Source organism: Physella acuta, unplaced genomic scaffold, assembly GCF_028476545.2.
Source record: "Physella acuta isolate Inbredline_101_S28 unplaced genomic scaffold, ASM2847654v3 ptg000909l, whole genome shotgun sequence".
Classification (NCBI taxonomy): domain Eukaryota; kingdom Metazoa; phylum Mollusca; class Gastropoda; family Physidae; genus Physella; species Physella acuta.
In genome coordinates this window covers 148110-169885 of record NW_026732426.1, presented here as the reverse complement: position 1 = coordinate 169885, position 21776 = coordinate 148110, and the positions used below count along the sequence as shown (strand labels likewise).

At 37.5% G+C, this 21776-nt stretch overlaps 2 pseudogenes; both read right to left on the bottom strand.

Annotated features, from left to right (window-relative positions):
• Positions 1 to 9333: 9333 nt before the first annotated feature.
• On the bottom strand, positions 9334 to 9512 carry LOC131953116 (uncharacterized; annotated as a pseudogene).
• Positions 9513 to 17520: 8008 nt separating this feature from the next.
• LOC131953119 (uncharacterized) lies at positions 17521 to 17656 on the bottom strand (annotated as a pseudogene).
• Between the last annotated feature and the right edge of the window lie 4120 nt (positions 17657 to 21776).

Sequence of the window (21776 nt, the reverse complement as noted above, 5' to 3'; positions counted from 1 at the left end):
TTTATATATATATATATATATTTATTTATTTTATTTATTTATTTATTTATTTATATATGAGGCGCTTACTTTTGACTCCTCTACGTGGACTAGTTGTCTAACAGGCACCGGCTCTCGTGTTCTATCGCCCCAAGGCAGATTCATGCCAATAATTTGAAGCGCCTGTGGGCGCCGCGAAAATGCCCTCTCGGGCACTTGACCACTTTGCTTTATATATATAAGATTGCCATTCAATAGGCCTTTACGAAACAATAAAAAATTATGGATCTCATATACACGTATACAGCCAGCACTGTATTAAACCACATACACTTATACAGCCAAAAGCTAACTGTATTAAACCACATCTACCTCTAGTTTAAATATACACATTTACAATTACTCAACCAGATTCTAATTTATTTATTTAAATTGAATTCTTTACGTTAGCTAAACAAACAAAGCCGTTTACCATGTACAGGTTTAATAAATTCACTGGTATTTACAAATCAAAACTCATCTGATAGAATCTGATAATTTCAATAGATACGATCATGAAATTAAATTAAAAACCCTGTACCTCAAACCTAGTTGTTAAAATTTAAAATCGCACAGATGACAATTGTTTCAAGTAATTGATTAAAACTTAGGGGGAAATTGTGTATAAAATTGTGTAACAAAGCTAGGATTTCGATTAACTTATCCATTTAGTTTTTACAAAAAGTAAGGTTATTTTTTAAAACATGACCTGTCAATTGGATAGATGGAGTAATATATATATATATATATATATATATATATATATATTATATATATATATATATATATATATTTTTATATATATATATATATATATATATATATATGTATATAACATTTAAAATAAATAAATTTAATAACGAAATAATATTATTCGTAGAAAAACCAATACACATGTTTCAATCAAAACATTTTAAAGTATTTAAGAAGGTCTGCAAAAATAATAAAATCAGTAATCAAATTATACAACTATAATTATCAAATGCTATTAAAAATCTAGATTTTTATTTGTTAGTTGGGCTTAGTGTTTCTTCCAGACTTGTATCTTCTTGGGGGGGGGGGGGGGCTGAAATTTCCGGGGAGGGGGACACTGTTAAAAATCTAAATGTTCTATATTTTCGTTCCATTTCGTTCATGGTGGTGGCGTTAGACTGTCTTCGGTGGAAGGAGGGGGGGGGGGCGAGTCACCCAGAAGAGATGCCTGGTAGATAGTGCCTCAATTCGCAGTATTTCTTGTAGAGCTGTCCAGTTGTGCAGTGAAAACGTGCATGTTTCTCTGGACCTCCAAATCTTCTATTTGATCTTGATTTCCGTGATCTTACCACTTCACAAATATTTGGTTTTCAAATCCAAGCAATTTCATTGAAGCGAACCAGCATTAATTATAAATGGCTCAATGTGAACTAATTTGTTTTTGTATTGAGAGAATCTACTATGAACACCATAGAACTTGCATTTGTTTTAAATTGCTCAAATCTCTCAATTATATCTATCCTTTATCTTTTTTTATTGTAATGCTGAAATTAAGTAATTCGTCGCTCTCCGTGTCTTCAACAAAAAAAAAAAAATAAAACTAATAATATCGAACCCAGTGGTGCGGCTAGCTCAGTGATCCGGTTTACTAAGTGTTCCGGCTAACTCAGTTGTCCGGCATACTTAGTATTCCGGCTAACTCACTGGTCCGGCTAACGTAGTATTCCGGCTAACTCAGTGGTCCGGCTAACTCAGTGGTCCGGCTAACTCAGTGGTCCGGCTAACTCAGTGTTCCGGTTAGCTCCGTTATCCGATTCACTAAGTATTCCGACTAACTAAGTGTTCCGGCTAACAGGTCCGGCTAAGTGTTCCGGCTACGGGTCCGGCTATTCTGCCACGTGTCAAACAGATCCGGTTACCGACCTTGTTACCGCCGCGCTGATTGTGTTTCTCACCCAGCTGGTCAATGATTGATGCACGTGCTACTGGGATGTACTCACGCCGCGCTGATCCGTGTGCCCGTGCGATACCCTCTAGAGAGCGATTGGTGTTTTTTTTTTGTGGGCGTTAAGACCTGCTGAGAATTAGGGAGAGGCGGGGGTGGGTGAAGTGGGGGTGAAATGCCCACAGATTATTAGTGTTTGTCCCGAGAGTGCACCAAGGGTGTAACACAGTTCACAGCGGTTTGTGTCGTCTTCTGTTTATGTCAAAATATCTCGCGCGGGAACTTTTTGGTCAGGAGACATAAGCAATACTTTTTTAAGGGGAGATAATTATAAAATTAAACAATAAAAAAGGAAGAAAAAAGTTTTAATATATATTCGAAAAAAATTAGAAAACAATTGTTAGTATTAATTATACAAAATTAAATTACAAAAAACGATTTAAAATTTTTGGTGATTAATAACAAAACTTTAATTACAACTCCTAGTAATTGTTAGTTGTTAAATCCACTAATTAGTAGTAACTAGTACCAATCACTGTAATATTAATACCAAAAAGATGATTGAATCCATGTTTGGAACACCATCTTCATAGGTTTTCTTTTAAATCTGCCTATTTACTGGTGTTTATAAAGTCCCACATGATACGTTAGCGCAGGGGTCGGCAACCTGCGGCTCGCGAGCCGCATGCGGCTCTATTGATATCAAGATGCGGCTCTCCAGCTCCTTGCACAAATACTAATAATCTTAATAAAAAAATAAAATATTTGAAATATAAAAATGTTAGTGGCTCTTTAAAACCATGGAAATTTTGAAAATTGTAACTTTTGGCTCTTCCGCTTCAAAAGGGTTGCCGACCCCTGCGTTAGCGGATAAATGTATTGATTATTATGGATGATTATTGGTTATTGTTGTTGAAAACTATTCCCATCGTTGAGCAAAATCTAAATTCACCAAATCCTCTTCTCTATACTAGAAATGGACTATGCACTATTACCAACCTCTACAATGGGGTTGCGCCCATTCCTGTTCCCTCTAGGTCGAGAGACCTGGAGAGGAGCCACCCGGACTACGGTTCGGGTGCTTAATGAAATCAAGGGCCCCACCATTTGCAGCAAGTCAACAACAATAACTCTTAATCTACCCGAAGTGGATTGTCCAGATCCTTTTTCAACTGCAACTGACTCACCTACAATAAAAGTACTCATCACTTCAAGAGCTCAACCAAACCTGCGAGGACATATAATAAGACATCTCATCAGCAATCATCAATTCTTCTACTAAATCCATGCATAGCTGACACCTGGTACTTCTCCTCATAAGCCCCTGACATCACCACAATGGACAACACATGCAAAACACACGGTCCAAAAACATTGCATTTCTCACTTCATGAAGACGACAAAATCAACGGGACCCTTAGATGAGTACCCCCTACACTTAACAATGTTACACTCAAACAAACACTACGCCTATACAGTAAAAAATATATCCTGCTGTGTTTTTCTTTTGTTGTTGTACGAATAAGCTAGATGGCTACGGCAATTTTTTTTTATTTACACTTTATTCATCGACTTGATTGTCAATGGTAGCTGGAATCCATATAGGAATTACTTGAGTCGCAATACAGGGGAGGGGGGTGGGGGATGGGGGTGATACAAACCAATCAAATGACATAAAACGGACAATTTCACATTACCAAGTTAGAAAAAAAAATTCCATGGCAAGACAAATTTTACGATTTATTAAAATCGCTAGCTTCAAGTTAGGTTTATGTTAGTATATAGTAGGTTCATGTCGGGTTATGTTAGGTTGAAGTTTTGTTCATGATATGTTTATTTAAGTATCAAGATAGGTTCATGTGGTTATCTGTTTATCGTGTGTATCTTCTTTTCTTGTTGGTTCTTAATTTTAGTGTGGGAAGGGATCCCCTCCAGCATAATTAAGTATACGTGTCAACTGGTTATGCGCTATATAGGCCATTGACTCTGATTTCAGCCTGCTTTTTTATTTTTTTTATTTTGGAGTTGTCTCTCCTAGAAGAGTTGCTGTCCCCAGCTAACGAGCCTCATCTGCCCGAGGGTTCGAACTCGATACTTTTCGACCACGCAGACCCCTATCGTGTGTATGTCTAACTTGTATTCTATTTGAGAATTATATTTAATTTTTGTGCCCCAAACTTTCTTGGCCATTTTTTTTATCCCGTTACGAAATAAGGATCACGTCAGTTATATCAGGTTAAATTTAGTATCACGCCGCACCTTGTATACACCACATTTACTTTAAAGTGATGTAGTGGTATTTAATATCGGATCACGTGAAGATAATGTTACGTCAGTGTCACGACCTATAATACGATAAAAATAACATAAATTAGGATCACGTTAGAGTAATGTAGTAAGTCGAGCGTGACACGAAGCGAGAGCACGCTAAAAGCCGATTGAGTGTAAAAGAAAATGTGTTTTTTTCTAATTATTTTTTTTTCTTAGAAATGAGGTCAAGTGATGGGCGTCGTCCCTACGAATAATGACGTGGGCAAGAAAGGGAGACAAACTAATACATTAAAGGGAAATCACTAGATTTTAGCCTGTAGTTGAATTTTTTTTTTTTTAAATACATGAAAACCAACAAAGTATAAAGCCTATTCGCAACACTACAGTTTAGCGACCATACAGCAGTTCTGACAACTTTAAACAACGAACAAACACAAAGCAAACAAAAACATAACACATACTGGAAATTCAATAATTCACTATTACTAGACGAGCGCTACATCAAAACTATAAAAGACATAATACAATTTTACACACAGTCATCACAAAAATCCAACAAAATCCAACATTGGGACGATTTTAAATAAGACATTAAGCGTTAAATATGCGTGTTGCATTAATAGCGTTAGGGCCCACATAGAAACTAAACTAGAAAAAAACAACAACAAAGTATGCTTAAGGGAATAAACAATAACAAAGAACACATAGACTCAATAGAAACGGAACTTTCGAAAATACAAGAATATAAATATAGAGTGACACAAACCAGAAGCAAAATAGAGCAGATAGGCTCGGAAAACCAAACACACCACACTCTCATACTAGAACAAAGCATACAAAGATCAAAACAAATCAAACAAATAATGGACGAAAACAACCAAGAAACGACTGACCCAAGAAAGGTTTTAAAATCGACCCGCGCTTTTTATTTAACTTATCTTCATAATCTTTTCCCCTTCGTGCCCAATACATAAATGGCAGATAAAGTATAGATCGTGTTTCAATCACCTCGACATACAGGGAGATAATGTGGTTAGTACTAAGCCGATCCGCCTTAGTTACCTAATGTGCGCCAAGTACCCATCAGAGCTGGGTGAACTCAAGGAGCCCAACAGAACAGAGCCCGGAACTCGAGACATTCGGACTAGCAGTAGAAGGCTTTGTGTTTAGTATTATAGCTTAAAAAGTGTACTCTTACTTTTGTAATTTAACGCTTGTGAAAGCTCGTTAATAATGCTTTTTTCCCTACTATTTAGTCTTAGATGAAAGAATAAGTAAAGTACCGTTTACAAATGACGCAATCCGCTACGTCGTCACACGTTCCGGTGGTCGATTAAACCAAACCCAGAAGGACAACCCCCCCCCCCCCCCCCACTCATCTAGGATCCCCCCACTCAACTTACCCACAGTAAACCCAGTCACACCCACCATAGATTTATTTATATACACACATTTATATAACAAATGTTAACAAAAACGCCTTTAGAAGGTCTTGATGCCATGACCCAATAATGATCACGAAACTTCTTGGTATAAATATTACAGCTGGTTGAAACTAGTTACATTTGATTATTGGATTAACATTAAAAATTACTGGTAGTTGTAATTATTATTATGTAATAAAATACCAAATGTTTTAAGAAAAGTTTTTGAAAATTATTTTTCTATAATTAACACTGAAGTCAGTTTACTGTTTTTTTTGTTTCAAAATTATTAGTACTTTTTTCACTTCTTTTTATCTTTTAATTTTATAATTACCTCCCTTGAAACAAGAAATTGTTTGTTTTCTCCCCTGACAAAAAGTCCCACGCGCGAGATACGTTCTAACAAACAAAAGACGAGAGCAAACCGGTGTGAACTGTGTTATACATTGGTGCACTCGGGACTAACACTAATATTATGTGGGGGGGGGGGGGGATTTGCGAAATGGAATCTAGTATGGGCAGTGTTTCTTCCAGACTTTTTTCTGCGTGGGGGGGCACTTGAAATTTTCGGGGGGGGGGGGGGGGGGGGGTGGAGGCGGTAGACTTTCTTCGGGGGGGGGGGGCGGACACTGTTAAAAGTATATATTTTCTATATAAATTATATAAAATTCATTCCGTTCGGGGGGGGGGGGCAGTAAAAATTTTTCGGGGAGGCTTCGCCCCCCCGAAGAGATGCCTGGAAGAGACTCTGAGTATGGGTGATTTTGGTGGATACCATCACTCCTTCCCGCCCCACTACCATGGTAGCCATTTCCCCAGCTTCTTTGCTTCTCTATATCCTTCAGAAACAGTTTCGGATGAACAGGGCTAAATATTTGTTTGCTAAAAGTAAAGGCCCGATTTCTTCGAAAACTTTGTCGATTAATGGCTTGGTAACCGTATTTGCAATTTGTAAAGCCACAATGTTCTTAAAAATCAATATACTTATATATATATATATATATATATATATATATATATATATATATATATATATATATATATATAAATACACATATATATATATAAATAAATACACACACACACATATATATATATATATATATATATATATATATATATATATATATATATATATATATATATATATATATATATATATATATATATATACACACACGTAGTTTCCTGTCGTGGCGAGTCTTGTTTTGTTAGGTAACACTGATTTGTCCAGTGTTGTGTGGATGCGCATGTTTGGCATGCTTTTTTTCTTCCTTGGATGGCTATGAGAATGTTAATAGATTTGTTTTTGTAATTGAATTTGATGTAGTGAGGGATGGTTGCCGGGTTATCTGTGAAGATGGTAAAGCTTCGATTGTTGGTGTGTGGAATTTTATTGACTGATGGTTCTGTTTTGCTAATTATTCTTGGAGCTTTGAGCAGGGTGTCGTTTTCAAGTGCCGGGGGAGCCCATTTTGGTGTTCCATTGATTATGTACTTATGGTAGATCGTAAAGTGTAGTGAGTAAGGTCCGTACTGTTTGGTTGTGTTGTCCAGTTCAGCCACGTTGGGGCTTTCGGACGAATGGAACCATGTGTCTCCCCGTCCGTAGTTCATTAGCAAAATTTGGTGTGGGCTGATGTAGTTCATTAGCAAAATTTGGTGTGGGCCAGGGGTCGGCAACCTGCGGCTCGCGAGCCGCATGCGGCTCTTTTGATGTCAAGATGCGGCTCTTCAGCTCCATGCACACATATTAATAATTATTTTAATTTATTTTTAAAAATCATAAAAATATTAGTCTGCAATACTCGGTAATTAAAGATAGAGATCTAATAACAAAGTAAAGTTTTTAATTTCGAGCAGAGCTTGCTAAACTACTTTAATATGTTTTGAGCGAAACATGTGTATGTTTTTATATGAATAAATATTATTTTATATTTTAAGCTGTTTATTTAAAATGTAATATATATGTATATATATATATATATATATATATATATATATATATATATATATATATATATATATATATATATATATATATATATACATAATCACATATCATAATATTGAAATAAAAATGTTTGTGGCTCTTTAAAACCTGTGAAATGTGGTAATTTGTAACTTTTGGCTCTTCCGCCCTAAAAGGTTGCCGACCCCTGGTCTAGAGTAGTCACAACCCCTTCCAACCCTCCCTGCTGTTTACCCTTGCCTTTACGATGCAGATTATTTTTCTTAGTTCTGGTAAAATTTTAAAAATTTAATTGGAGTTCTTAGATTCTATGCATTTCTGAAAATTACATGAGTAGAGATTTATAATAGGCATACTCAATTTAGAATAAAGTTTTAACATTCTTCTTAAAGTTAAATGATTAATTTGTATACCTTAAACACACCTGCCAGCTTAGATTATAAATACTGAAGTGCTTTTTCTAAGTTTAATCTAGTTAGTAGCTCTGTATTTTGGTGTACCTTGTACCTAAACCAAGGTTCTGGAACCAAACAATACAGTCATAGCGCGATTACCTCCCCTCTACGTTACTTTCGGCAAGGGACAGCACTGGTATTGCCCTAGAGAAGGGGGAAGCACTGATGTCGTCTGGCTTATAAGGGAATAGGATTGATTGCTTCTGGTTAAAAGCACTCCCCGAGTCTCGCCGTGTGGTTTACAAAGTACCGAGAGAACTATTCTTTGTTGGTTCACACTTTAGTTCATTTCGTGACCTATGACCTCTACATTTTTAAGTTGGCAGATCAACTACGTACCCTGGCATGACACACACTATAAAAATATTTTTTTTAATATGTATCAAGTGTAAAATGAGGAAGTTTTAAAACTTACACAGCATGAATGGCCTAATACAGGGGTCGGCAACCTGCGGCTCGCGAGCCGCATGCGGCTCTCTTGATGTCAAGATGCGGCTCTCTTGTTCCATAATAATTATATATTTTTTTCAATATAAAAAAAATAAATATAAAAACAAAAAAACAATGAGAATATGTGGATTAGAGCATAATACGGACAGCTGACAGTCCAGGCATTAGGCACAGTCCCACAAATGGGCTGTGGCAAGCCCTATGGCAATGGCTCCATACTTTCCGCTACCAAAGTGCACATAGAAATGTCAGAGGCTCTTTAAACATTGGGAAATTTTGTAAACTGTAAATTTTGGCTCTTCCGTCGCAAAAGGTTGCCGACCCCTGGTGTGGGCTGATGCAGTTCATCAGCAAAATTTGGTGTGGGCTTATGAGTTGGCGGATGATGTGTCCACGTAGATTGGCACGGCCGTTAGCTTGAATGACTACCTGTATGACTGTACTTGGTGTTGGTTGAGTCGAGGGGGGATCGGGACTTTCTTCTGCAGGCGATTCTATTGTGGGGGTTGTTGGCTTCGCTGAATCTGGGGGTGGGGTTGGGGATGGGGGGGTGGGATCTGTGATTTCGTGGGGCTGCCTGGGCCGTAGTTCGGGTGGCTCCATTCCGGGTCTCTCGACTTAATGGGAACGGGAATGGGCGCAACCCCATTTTAGACTTTGGTGATAGCTGCGTGGTACATAGTGATATGGACTCATGGGTAGGGGATTGGAAACTTTGGTAAAAGGCGAGGGGTTTGTTCAGCTTTAAAAATGATCCCTATAATGTATGTTTGTTGTGGACTTTAGTAGTATATGGGGTTTTTTTTTGTTATTTTTTTCTCTTTTTTTGAATGGGCCATTCCCGGAAGAACTGCAATACCGGGCCGACCCGTGGCGAGAGCGGAGCAAGCCCCGGGCATCCCGCCGAGTACCAAAAATCAGTTTAATATCGTAGTGACTCAATGAGCCACGTATCAGATATTAAGCTGATAAGAACAGATACTTTTTTTATGTTTAATAGACTTCCTCACTTGCTGTCTACCCTACGAACGGGGAGGCAGCAAGAGTAGGTTACATGAGAATATACATACATGAAATATTATACATATTTAAACAGTTTAATCCTTGCTTGTCGTATTTTCCATATTTTCCTGTTTCCTTGATTCACTTGTTTTCACTTCCGGTTTCTTGGTTTCTTTTAAAATAACATAAAGTACATGACAAAACATGATCGCTTATCGTCCTTTGGCCTTGCTATTTGCGAGTGATACAATCTTTGTTGGGTAGTGGTTGATTCTTAGTTGGTAGTTGTACTTTGAGAGAGCGAGTTTGGTGTCTTGTCGTTGATGGTGGAGTTGATCGAATGGTGTAGAACTTGGAGAGGGTGGTTGAGGTAGTGTCCTTGCGTTGAAGTATGGTTTTTCCTAGGTTGGTTGAGAGATCGTTCGAAGTGAGTTGCTTTGAAATATTGTTCATTGTGGTTTTGAAGAAGAGTGAAGTTGTGACGTAGCCGAGTAATTGAGTTGGGCGAAATGACGTTGAAGAGTGAAGTTTTGCTGATGTTGCTGAGTCGAGGGTTTTGAGCTTGGTGTAGTAGTTGAAGTGGGCGAAGTGAAGCTGTTGACGATTGTTTATTTTAGGTAAGATTGAGTAGTTGGTCTTTGAGATATGGTTAGTTGATTTGCTAGTGTTTGACGGAAGCCTCCCACCTAAGATATCTCCTAGGTGGGTGTCGTCAGAGTGGTAGTGAGTTTGTTGGGAGCGAGGTAGTTGTGTTTGACCTTGTAGATGAGTCGATTGGCTGGCGAATGTGACGGACCTCCCACCTAGGATTTCTCCTAGGTGGGTGTCGTCAGAGTGGTAGTGAGTTTGTTGGGAGCGAGGTAGTTGTGTTTGACGTTGTAGATGAGTTCGATTGGCTGGCGAATGTGACGGACCTTTCATCTAAGATTTCTCCTAGGTGGGTGTCGTCAGGCTGAAAAATAAAAGATTGAAACCACCCAATACAAGTACTGGGTGACTCATCTCGAGTACATGTGCATTTCGAGGGATATGTAGGCGCAAACCCACAGCGGTCGTTGCAATTGATTGCTTGATGGTAGTTCGATTGACCGCCTCTCGGCCCCGGCAGCCGGGTATTTAAAAAAATATATAAACGAGGCTACACTAAATACATGTAACATTTGTTTTCTTGGTATTAATATTACAGCTGGTTGATACTATTGACTACTTATAATTGGATTAGCAACTAACAATTACTAGGAGCTGTGATTTAACATTTTGTTATTAATCACCAAATGTTTTAGATATTTTTCTTGAGGTTTAATATTTTATAATTAATACTAAAGTTTGTTTACTTGGTTTTTCTTTCAATATGTATTAAATCTTTTTTCTTTTTTTTTTATTGTTTAATTTTATAATTACCTCCCTTGCAAAAAAATATGTTTGTTTTTTTCCCCTGACAAAAAAGTTCTACGCACGAGATATTATGACAGAAACAGAAGACGACAGCAAACCGCTGTGAAGTGTGTGACACCTTGGGTGTGATGGTTTTGAGGTGTAGGTTCCTGAAGGTGTCTATTGTGTCTGTTAGAGCGTATTTCCTACGCCATTGAATTCTGTTGTATAGTGGGGTTGAGAGTTTTTGAACTAACTTTTTGTAAATGTTTTGTGATTTTTCGTGTACAATTTTTTCGTAGTTGTTTAATATTTGTAAGCATTCTGTGTAAAAGGGACTATGTTTTTGTAATTTGGAGTTGTGTTATTGATTTTTGTAAGTGTGTTGAGCTGAATGCCTATATAGCAGTAAACTAAAGGGTGAAAGTTTGGTTGACAAATTATTCTGCTAATGTGTGTTAGTCTGAATGTATTGATTTTGGTCTGTATATCGTGCAGGTTTATTCCTCCATGAAGTTAGTTTTGTACTAGCGTGTTGTGGCTAATGTTTGTAATTGTGGTCTGAAATATGTACTCTCTAATGATTTTATTCAGATGTTTAATTATTGGCTTTGGGGTTGTTTTAGCCGTGGCTATATAGGTAATTTTTGGGATGACGTACCTATTAATTATAGATGACCTAGCAAAAATCGTTGTTGAGCTAAATTTATAAAGTGCTATGGTGCTCTCGGTTTATTAGATGTAGTATTCGAAAAGAAGCAACTTAATTCGCAACCGAGTCAAAGGTCTTTAAGTCAGAAAGTCCGCCTACCCCCCCCCCCCCCCATCTTCTTATAGAATCGTTATTTGAGTGTGTGGGTAACAAGCAAATAAATATAGGCCTTTGTTTACAAGGGTTTGTTTTATTCTTTAGCAAGATAAACTAATGGGATATGAAATAAATGAAGACTATCAGTGTACACATTCAGCTTGTTACAATAGAATGAACACACTCGTAAAATGTTGTGTTTTTAACTAATATTTCTTATATTAATAACATTTTGGATCCCGCACAGTCTACTTGGTGAATTTAATCAACCACTGTTCAATTAATAATATCCACCTTTGGCTTATAATGTTTAAGACAGCTTAGATATATCTTTATTATATATTTTAAATAGACATAATGGCCTTATAATATAATACAAATATAACGGAATACAAAAGCGGAGAAAGGTAGTATCGATATCGCTAACACTTAGGCCTACGAGTTCTATTTTTTAGTCGGGTTTTACAGCTTTTAAACGTATGAAGAAGAAAGTAAAAACATGTGTGAAAATAATATTAAAAATGTACCGACTCACACTAAATTCAAATTAAGTCTGAAAGTTTTCTTTTTTTAATTGATCTAAATCCCAACGGATATAGCGACGAAATATTAGCGATACCGCTTTTCTCGATTTTTAGATTTAATCCTCTACTACAGGGGTCTCCAAACTTTTCAGTCTGAGGGCCGCATTAACTATTGAATTTCAGTTCGGGGGCCAGATTCTAACAGGCATGTCTTTGATTTTTCTGCGCAAAGTTCCTCATCATCACCAACAAACTATTTTTCCTTGGACAAAATCATCTCCGCGGGCCGGATGAGAGGACTTCGCGGGCCGTAGTTTGGAGACCCCTGCTCTACTAGATCTATAATGCATGACGAAAAAGATGATTTTCGTTTTTAAAAAATTAAACTAAAAATAGTACAGTCTTACTAAAAATCAACCTTGGTGTCATTATTTTTAGTTGTAAATCATTCTATGTATAACTTAATTTCAACTTTGTGTTGCGTTATCGTATACCTAATTCAATCATTAGTAGCACGTAGTATAGGCCGCAACATATTAGCTAAACTCATACAATTTTTACTATTTTAAAATGGTTAATTTGTTATCTTTGAATCTACTCATTTACTAGTTTAATTATTAACATTCTTTAAGAAAAAAAAAATGTATAAAAATTGGTGAAATTATTCCTATAAAATGAAGGAACATAAAAATGCGGTATTGATACCGCTAATAAGGTACCTAGTTTGTGAGACATTTTGCATAGTCTGCTAAACGGTTAAACCTAAAATAAGTATGTTAGTTAGAAAGCTTAATAAAAAATGAAGATAATCCCACTAAAAACAGAGTTAGTCTCAATGTTTTACTATTTTAAGTAAAATTTTGTAAGCTCACCTTAAACTCAATATGAGATTTACAAAAAATAAAAATTATACGGCGGTAACGGTCAATAACCGCTGCTAATAAGGAGGGCATATATGATTGGAATCCAAATCGCGTTCTATCATTTTTTAAACGGTTAACATAGCGATGCGAACGACTACATTTGGCTTTGATGTTTTTTTAGAGCCTGTGACATCATATTTTAATTATTATTGCAACTAGTTAAATAATATGGTAATAGTTATGCGAATCTTCAGTGAACTTTTTGTTTAATATAATTCCTTCCATTGTATGGATAGGTTGCATGTTTTAAAATATCATGTGATACATAGTATGACAATAAAGCATAAAATATCAGTACAGTTACAACCTAATACAAAACGTCTATCACTGATGAAGAATTTCTGTGTGTACCTGTATGGCGTGCAATGGGAGGCACACGGTGCAAACGCTGCATGTGTACAATGTTTCGTTAGGGTGGTTTTCCCTATAGTGCCTGGATATGTCATGGTAGCAATCGCTATCTGAGGGGACCTTGTTCCCTCCGCATATCTTACACTGTAGGGTTTTTGCGTGCATTGCTTCTTCATGCATTTCCAACTCTAAGGTTGTTCTGTATCGTAAGGTACAAAACCTGCAGTGTGTTTTTTCATGAAATTGTTTATCTGTTTTTATACTCTTTGTCTGTTTTGCCTCTGTGGGGCTATCCTTTTTTCGTTTTAAATCTGTTTCGGTGTTCATCTCTGATTCCGTGTTTACTGTTTTTTCCAGTTTGCTTGGGGTTGTTGATAAGCTTGGCGGTTTGGATGGATTAATTGGTTTTTTGAATTCTGTTTGTTGGCTGCTTGGTGACGTTATTGGCTGGGCGAGCGTTGCTGCTTGCTTACTACTTGAATTTGGTGATGGCTGGGCGGGTGGCGCTGGGTTTTGAGCTGTAGGTTGTTTTTTGGGCGGTGTTTTTGGGCTAGATGCTGCGACTTCGATTGAGGGGTGTTGCTGAGTGCTTGGCGTGAGGTCTTGTGGAGCGGGTAGGGCTGTAGATTCAGTTGGTGTTTGTTCCCTGGGTGTTGTTTCTAGGTTGAGAGTATGGCATTGGTTGGTCCAGTGTGCTGTTGATGAGCAGTGTTGGCAAGCTTGTTTTCTGTCTTTGATGGCTATTAGCATGTTAAGTGTTTTGTTTTTGTAATTTATTTGGATGTAGTGAGGGATGTTTGTTGGGTTGTCGGTGTATAATGAGAAATTGCGGTTGGTGGTGAGGGGGATTGTGTAAATAGAAGGTTCTTTGGTGCTGTAGGGTTGTAGTGCTTGTATGAGTGTGCGATCGCTTAGTGTGGGTGGGACCCATCTAAGGGTTCCGTTGATTCTGTTCTTTTCGTGTATGGTGTAGTAGAGTGTGTAGGGGCCATGTGTTTTGTGTGTGTTATGTAAGGTGGTGACGTCGAATTCTGATGAGGAGAAGTACCAGGTGTCAGCGCGCCCGTAGTTGAGGAGTAGGATCTGGTGATCACTTATGAGCTGGCGTAAGATGTGTCCTCTTAAGTTGGGATGACCTTTTGAGCTTATGGTGACTTGTATAGTAGGTGACTCAGCAGGAAAGAGTTCCGGGCATTCTTCGTTCGGCAGGTTCAGGATGGCGGTAGTGGCTGAAAAGGGTTGGGCCCTGGATTTCATTAAACCACCCGAACCGTAGTCCGGGTGGCTCCTCCCCAAGTCTCTCGACCCAGGGGGAACATCCAAGGGCGCAACCCCTTTGCTGGCGTTGACTATATTTGCATAAGTCATAGCATTTGAGTATGACATTATAGGATGTTGGTATAGGTTATCTCTTGATCGTGCCAAAAGGCCGAGAAGCGATCTTCAGTGAACACGCAGTAAATATGCAGATATAATTAGGATCTGTTTGAAGATTTTAATATCTTTGTATTAATATTACAGCTGGTTGATACTAGTGACTACTAAATTTTTAAATTAACAGCTAACAATTAATTGGAGTTGTAATTCACATTTTTTATTAATTACCAAAAGTTTAAATAGTTTTCTTGTAACTTTATTTCTTTTATAATTTATACTAACGTGTGTTTATTTTTTGTTTGTTTCAATATATATTAATATATTTTTTACTTCTTTTTATCGTTTAATTAAATAATTATTTCCCTTCATAAAAAACACATTCTTTGTTTTTTCCCCTGACAAAAAAGTTCTAAGCGCGAGATATTTTGACAGGAACAAGACGACAGCAAACCGCTGTGAACTGTGTTACACCTTGGTGCACTCTTGGGACTAACACCAATGTTCTGCAGGGGGGGGGGGGGGGAGTGTGTGATGGAATCAAGTAAGGGGTAGTTGAATGTTTGGATGATTTTGGTTGAGTCTATTTGTGTATCATGTTTAGATTTGGGAGATTTTTATTGTGTGAGAGTTCAGTGAGGGAGAATTTAGTGTGGGAGAATTTAGTGTGGGATAATTTAACGTGGGAGAGTTTAGTATGCGAGATTTTAGTGTGGGGGAAGTTAGTGTGTGGGGAATTTAGTGTGGGAGAATTTAGTATGGGAGAATTTTGCTATTATTATTGTGTGGGATTGTGTTTATGGATGGCTCTTTGTTACTGAATAGCATTGTCAAGTGTAGGGAATGCCCATCTAAGTGTCCCTTTGATTTTGTTGTTTTCATGATAGTCCTATAGCAGGGGTCGGCAACCTTTTGAGACGAAAGAGCCAAAAGTTACAATTTACAAAATTTCCCAGTTTTAAAGAGCCACTAACATTACTTTTCCAATATTCTGGTATTTGATTAGAATTGAGTAAATAAATTTAATTGTTTATTTGAAATAAATACCGTTAAATATGAACTAATTTTGATTCATAGATAAACATGTTTCGCACAAAAAACGTGTTTTATCTAGCTGCTCTGGTTAAGTTAGTTATCAAATAATATAACTATAGGACAATCCCAATCAACTTTAGAAGCCAATAACTTTGGTTTTCCTTACTCTACGGATACCATGGGCTTAGGAGATGTCTCCCATAGCCAAGCAGCTCTCAACTCTGACTAACTGACTTGGATATAGGTTTGATAACCGAATCGGTCGCTTCTGTCCTTCGGTTCTCACAGTGCTTATCTTCCACCCTACTTGTTCCCCACAGTCCAGTACCTGGCTCCACCGTAGGATACTATAACTAAGTACTTCGGTAGAGGGATGCATTCTGAATAAAATAACATTCCCCATTTAACGATATTCGAAAAAGTCGGCACTTCAGCAGTGGCAAGAATGGAACAGTCGACACGGGGCTGGCTACAGCACGGCTGTGGGGCTGGGCCTGATGCCCAAGCGGCTGCCCGTATACTTTCTACCTTACCTATTCTCACTGTTCTCTGATGAGTTTTTTTAATCCTATTAAATTTGTTTTTCTTTACAGTTTAATATTTTTATGAGTTTTGAAAATGAAACTATACAATTATTAATCATTGTGCATGGAAGTGGAGGGACGCACCATGACATTAAAGGAGCAGCATGCGGCTCGCGAGCCGCAGTTTACCGACCCCTGCGTTAACATATTATGTGAGACTTCAGTAAATACGCAGATATTTTTTTTTTTTTTTCTTCTCTTTTTTTCTTTTTTCTGTTTTTTGGCCTTTCTTCTTGTGCTTGATACGCTCTTGGTTTGATAATGGTTTATTCTTTGTTGGTAGTTGTACTTGGTGAGAGTGAGTTTGGTGTCTTGTCGTTGATGGTGAAGTTGGTCGAATGGTGAAGAGCTTGCGTTGAGGTGAGGCATGATGCGCATGGTGGTAGAGTTGTTCGATGAAATGAAGCTTGGGGAGATGAGTTGGGTGGGTTCTTGTGTTGAGAGATCTTTCGAGGTGAGTTGCTTTGAAGTATTGTTCATTGTGGTTTGAGGAGGAGTAACGTTGTGACTTAGTCGAGTAATTGAGTTGGGCGAGGTGACGTTGAAGAGTGAAGTTTGCTGATGTTGCTGAGTCGATGGTTTTGAGCTTGGTGAAGTGATGAGGTGGGCGAGGTAGAGCTGTTGGCGATTGTTGATTTTGAGTAGATGATCTTGAGAGATGGTTAGTTGGTTTGCTAGTGTTTTGACGGAAGCTTCCCACCTAAGATTTCTCCTAGGTGGGTGTCGTCAGAGTGTTAGTGAGTTTGTTGGGAGCGAGGTAGATACGTTTGACGTAGTAGATGAGTTCGATTTCTTGAGCGAGGTAGTTGCGTTTGACGTAGTAGATGAGTTCGATTTGTTGGCGATAGACAGACCTCCCACCTAAGATTTCTCCTAGATGGGTGTCGTCAGGCTGAAAAATAAAAGATTGAAAAGTTAGCCACTCGTACATTTGAAGCCACCCAATACAAGTACTGGGTGACTCATCTCGAGAGCGTGTGCGTTCGAGGGATGTGTGGGAGCAACCCCACAGCGGTCGTTGGCGAGATTTGCGTGAGTTAGAGTAGTAGATTTGACCGCCTCTCGACCCCGGTAGCCAGCCCTAAAAAGGGCTGACCAACCAAATGGCTAAGATCCGTGTAGATGCATAACAGATACTACACTTTGATCTTAGCCAAAAGGCCGAGAAGCGCAGATATAAGAACACGCGGCCGAAAAACACCATTAAGCATCACTTATTCAATCTTCTTGGTATTTATATTATAGCTGGATGATACTAGTGTTTACTAATTATTGGATTAACAACTAACAATTACTAGGAGTAATAATTAACTTTTTGTTATTAATCATCAAATTTTTAAATATTTTTTCTTGTAATTTAATTTTTTATAATTAATTTTAACGTTTGTTTACTTGGTTTTGTTTCAATATATATTAATACTTTTTTCTTTTCTTTTTTATCGTTTAATTTTATCATTACCTCCCTTATAAAAAAAACATTGTTTGTCATTTCCCCTGATAAAATAGTTCTACGCGCGAGATATTTTGACAGAAACAGAAGACGACAGCAAACCGCTGTGAACTGTGTTACACCTTGGTGCACTCTAGGGACTAACACTAATATTCTGTGTCAATGTTTAGTTTCACGTGGGGTGGGGGTGGGGGAAGCGTTTGATCGAATCTAGTGTGGGGGAATTGAATGTTTGGGTAATTTTGGAGGAGACTATTTTTATATCGAGTTTAGATTTGGGAGATTTAAAGTGTCGGAGAGTTTAGTATGAGAGAATTTAGTTTGGTAGAATTTAGTGTGAGAGAATTTAGTGTGGAAGAATTTAGTGTAAGAGAATTTAGTCTGAGAGTTTAGTGTGCGAGAATTTATGTGGGTGAATTTAGTGTGTGGGAATTTAGTGTGTTTCTCTGGACATCAAATCTTCTAATTGTTCTTGATTTCCGTGAACTTACCACTCCACAAATGTTTAGTTTTCAAATCCAGCCATTTCATTTGAAGCGAACCAGCATCAATTCTAAATGGCTCAATGTTGATCTCATTTGTTTTTGTGTTGAGAGAATCTACTATGAACACCATAGAACTTGCATTTGTTTTGAATTGCTCAAATCTCTCAATTCTATCTAGATCTATCCTTTATTTTTTTATTCTAATGCTGAAGTAATTGGTTTCATTGGTTTCATCATAAAATTGTCTTCATATGTATCGAAATTAAGTAATTTATCGCTCTCCGTGTCTTCAACAACAACAAAATAAATAAAAAATAAAATAAAAAAATAAAAAATAATTTCGAAACAATCTACTTCTTCAAGCAATGGCGTAAGCTGTGTTTTCCCTTCCTTGCAGTTTTGCGATTCGCTCGTTTAGTTTCTTTGTAATATTCACGATGTACTTGCATGTTTCGATTCGGGATGGACAAGGTTATAGGAAGTACATTAAAATAGGGAGTAACTAAATATCCTAATATATAAAAGCCCATGTGCGACTTCTCTCTCTCTCTGTCTGTTTCTTTCTCTCTCTCTCTATCTCTCTCTCTCTCTGTCCACAAAATATTTTCGCAGAATTTTCAGCATATATGGAGAACTTGATATGGGGTTTTGTTGAAAATAATATGTAAGATGTTTTTAATGTATAAACACAATTTTATTTGAAGAAGAATAAAGGGGCGTATTCGAATGTAGTAAAACAGTTTTAATTATGCAACCGGAAAGTGTTTATAGTTGTGAAAAAGAACGCACGAAACAATGCCGTTACCAATGTTTACACTAAGGAAAGAGCAAAGAATTAATGACGCCATCTTCCGAGTTTAGAATATAAAGAATCGAACTATTTCCTTCAAATATGATTTAGATCTAAGTACGCTATAAAATGTATACAATACAATTTTCTCGGCCTAAACTTAAAACAAATATCTATTAGGATTCTAGATCTAGATCTAGATATTCTAGTTCTTCTAGATCTAAATATTCTAGAACTTCTAGATCTAGGGGTTTTAGATCTAGATGATCAAGATCTACGGAAAACTAGACTTAGACAGATCTAGACCCTACCTAGATCTAGAATGTATTCCAATAATAAATTTCTATACTAAACTATTTCAGGCCTTAATTACTTTATTGAAATCTCTGTTTAGCTATGCAATTGGCTAATTTATACATATATATTAAGCAAAGTTATCGGGTGCCTGATAGGGCACTTCCCGGCGCCGCAGTCGCTTCAAATTTTGCAGGATCTTGCCTTGGGGCGATATAACACAGGGGGCCGGTGCCGGTTGGCCGAGTGGTCCACGATGAGGGGTCGAAACTGACGTCGACTGACCGGCGCCTTATATGAGCTATGCATCGAAAATATTTCCCACGTAGGAACCTCTTCATAACTTTTGAGATCGTAGTGGACTCCGGAAGACCTTTAGAACTGACCGGTCCGAATTTTTCCTACATCACATCAATCTCTCTGAAAACGGGCTATAAACAACAAACAACAACAACAACAAAAAATTCTCTAAAATTAGCGTTACTGTTTAAACGTCAGCACTACACATATCAGCAAAATACTAATTAATTAAGCATTAAAATTCTCAATGTTTTTGAAAACCTAAGCGAAGCTAGGCAGCATGCCTAGTTCTAATAGAATGGTGAGTGTTTATTGTTTATATTTATTATTATATCGTTCATTACCGAGTGTTGCAGAGCAACATTTTAATGAGTTCTGAAAATAAGATAATTATTAATTTGTGTGCATGGAGCCGTAGGTTGCCGACCCTGACCCAATACATTTGTTTATTTTATTTATTTATTTTTTTTTTGTAATCTAATATATAACGTTCAATTCTTTTTTATTTATTTGCAATTTAAAACAAGTACATTAACATCAGCAAATTTAACATAGTTGAATTTATACATAATATATACAAATAGAACGATAGTTTTTAAGTCCATTTTTGACAGGTGTTTTTTAGGAGGGGTGCTTTTGCGGGTGGGTGAGGGGGTGGGGGGTGGTCCATTTCATCTATCTGCTCACAAAAAAATTCGCAGACATAAGTTCTAAAATGCTGTACGGCTTGGATTAACTACTTATTCGATAGTCTTGGTATTGATATAACAGCTGGATGATACTAGTTACATTTAAGTATTGTTGTTGGATTGACATCAACAATTACTGGAAGTTGTAATTAACTTTGTGTGGTAAATCACCAAATGTTTAAATTACTTTTTTACATTTATTTTTTTTATAATTAATATTAGTGTCGGTTTACATGTTTATGTTTAAAATGTATTAATAATTTTTTCTCTTTATTTTATCGTTTAATTTTATAATTACCTCCCCTTTAAAAAAAACATTGTTAGTTTTCTTCCCTGACAATAAAGTTCCACACCGGAGATACTTTCAAACACAAAAGAGACAGCAAACCGCTGTGAACTGTTCCACTTTGGTGCACTCTCGGGACTAAAACTAATAACCTGTGTCAATGTTTATTTTCATGTGAGGGGGGGGGGGGGGAGGTGTGTGATGGAATTTTGCTCAAGGTTGGGAATAGTTTTCACTAGCAATAACCAATAATAATCCATTACATGGTATCCATTACACATATGTGTGTGAGACTTCAGTAAACACGATAATTTAGAGTGGGATATTCATTGTGGGAGAATTTGGTGCGGCGGAATTTAGTGTGGAAGAATTCAGTGAGCGATAATTTAGTGACGGAGAATTTAGTTTGGCAGAATTTAGTGTGGGAAAATTTAGTGTGGGCGAAATGATTGTGTTGTGTAGGCAAGGCAAATGATTTGCATTGGTGTGTGTACAATTATATCTACTGTTGGTGTGAATGGGTTTACTGTGGGTATGTTAGTTGAGTTGGGGGTGTTAGGTATCAGTAGGGGTGTGTTTGCTTTTTTTTTGGGGGGGGGGGGGGATTAATGGACGCATGTTGTGTGTGTCGCGGGATTAGTGGACGCATTTTGTGTGTGGGTGGGATTAGTGGACGCATGTTGTGTGTGGGTGGGATTAATGGACGCATGTTGTGTGTGTGGTGGGATTAGTGGACGCATCTTGTGTGTGGGTGGGATTAGTGGACGCATGTTGTGTGTGTGGTGGGATTAGTGGACGAATGTTGTGTGTGTGTGTTCGGGATTAATTCAGGTGTGGGGATCAGAGTTCCTTCTTAGGCTTCCCCTCCCCCCCCCCACCTTCGCCTACCGCGAACGAAATAGAATGTTTATAGAAAGTATATACTTTTACCAGTTACCCCTCTTCCCCCCCCCCCCACCCATCCTGGGAGAAAAAGACTGAAATAAACACAGTATGATG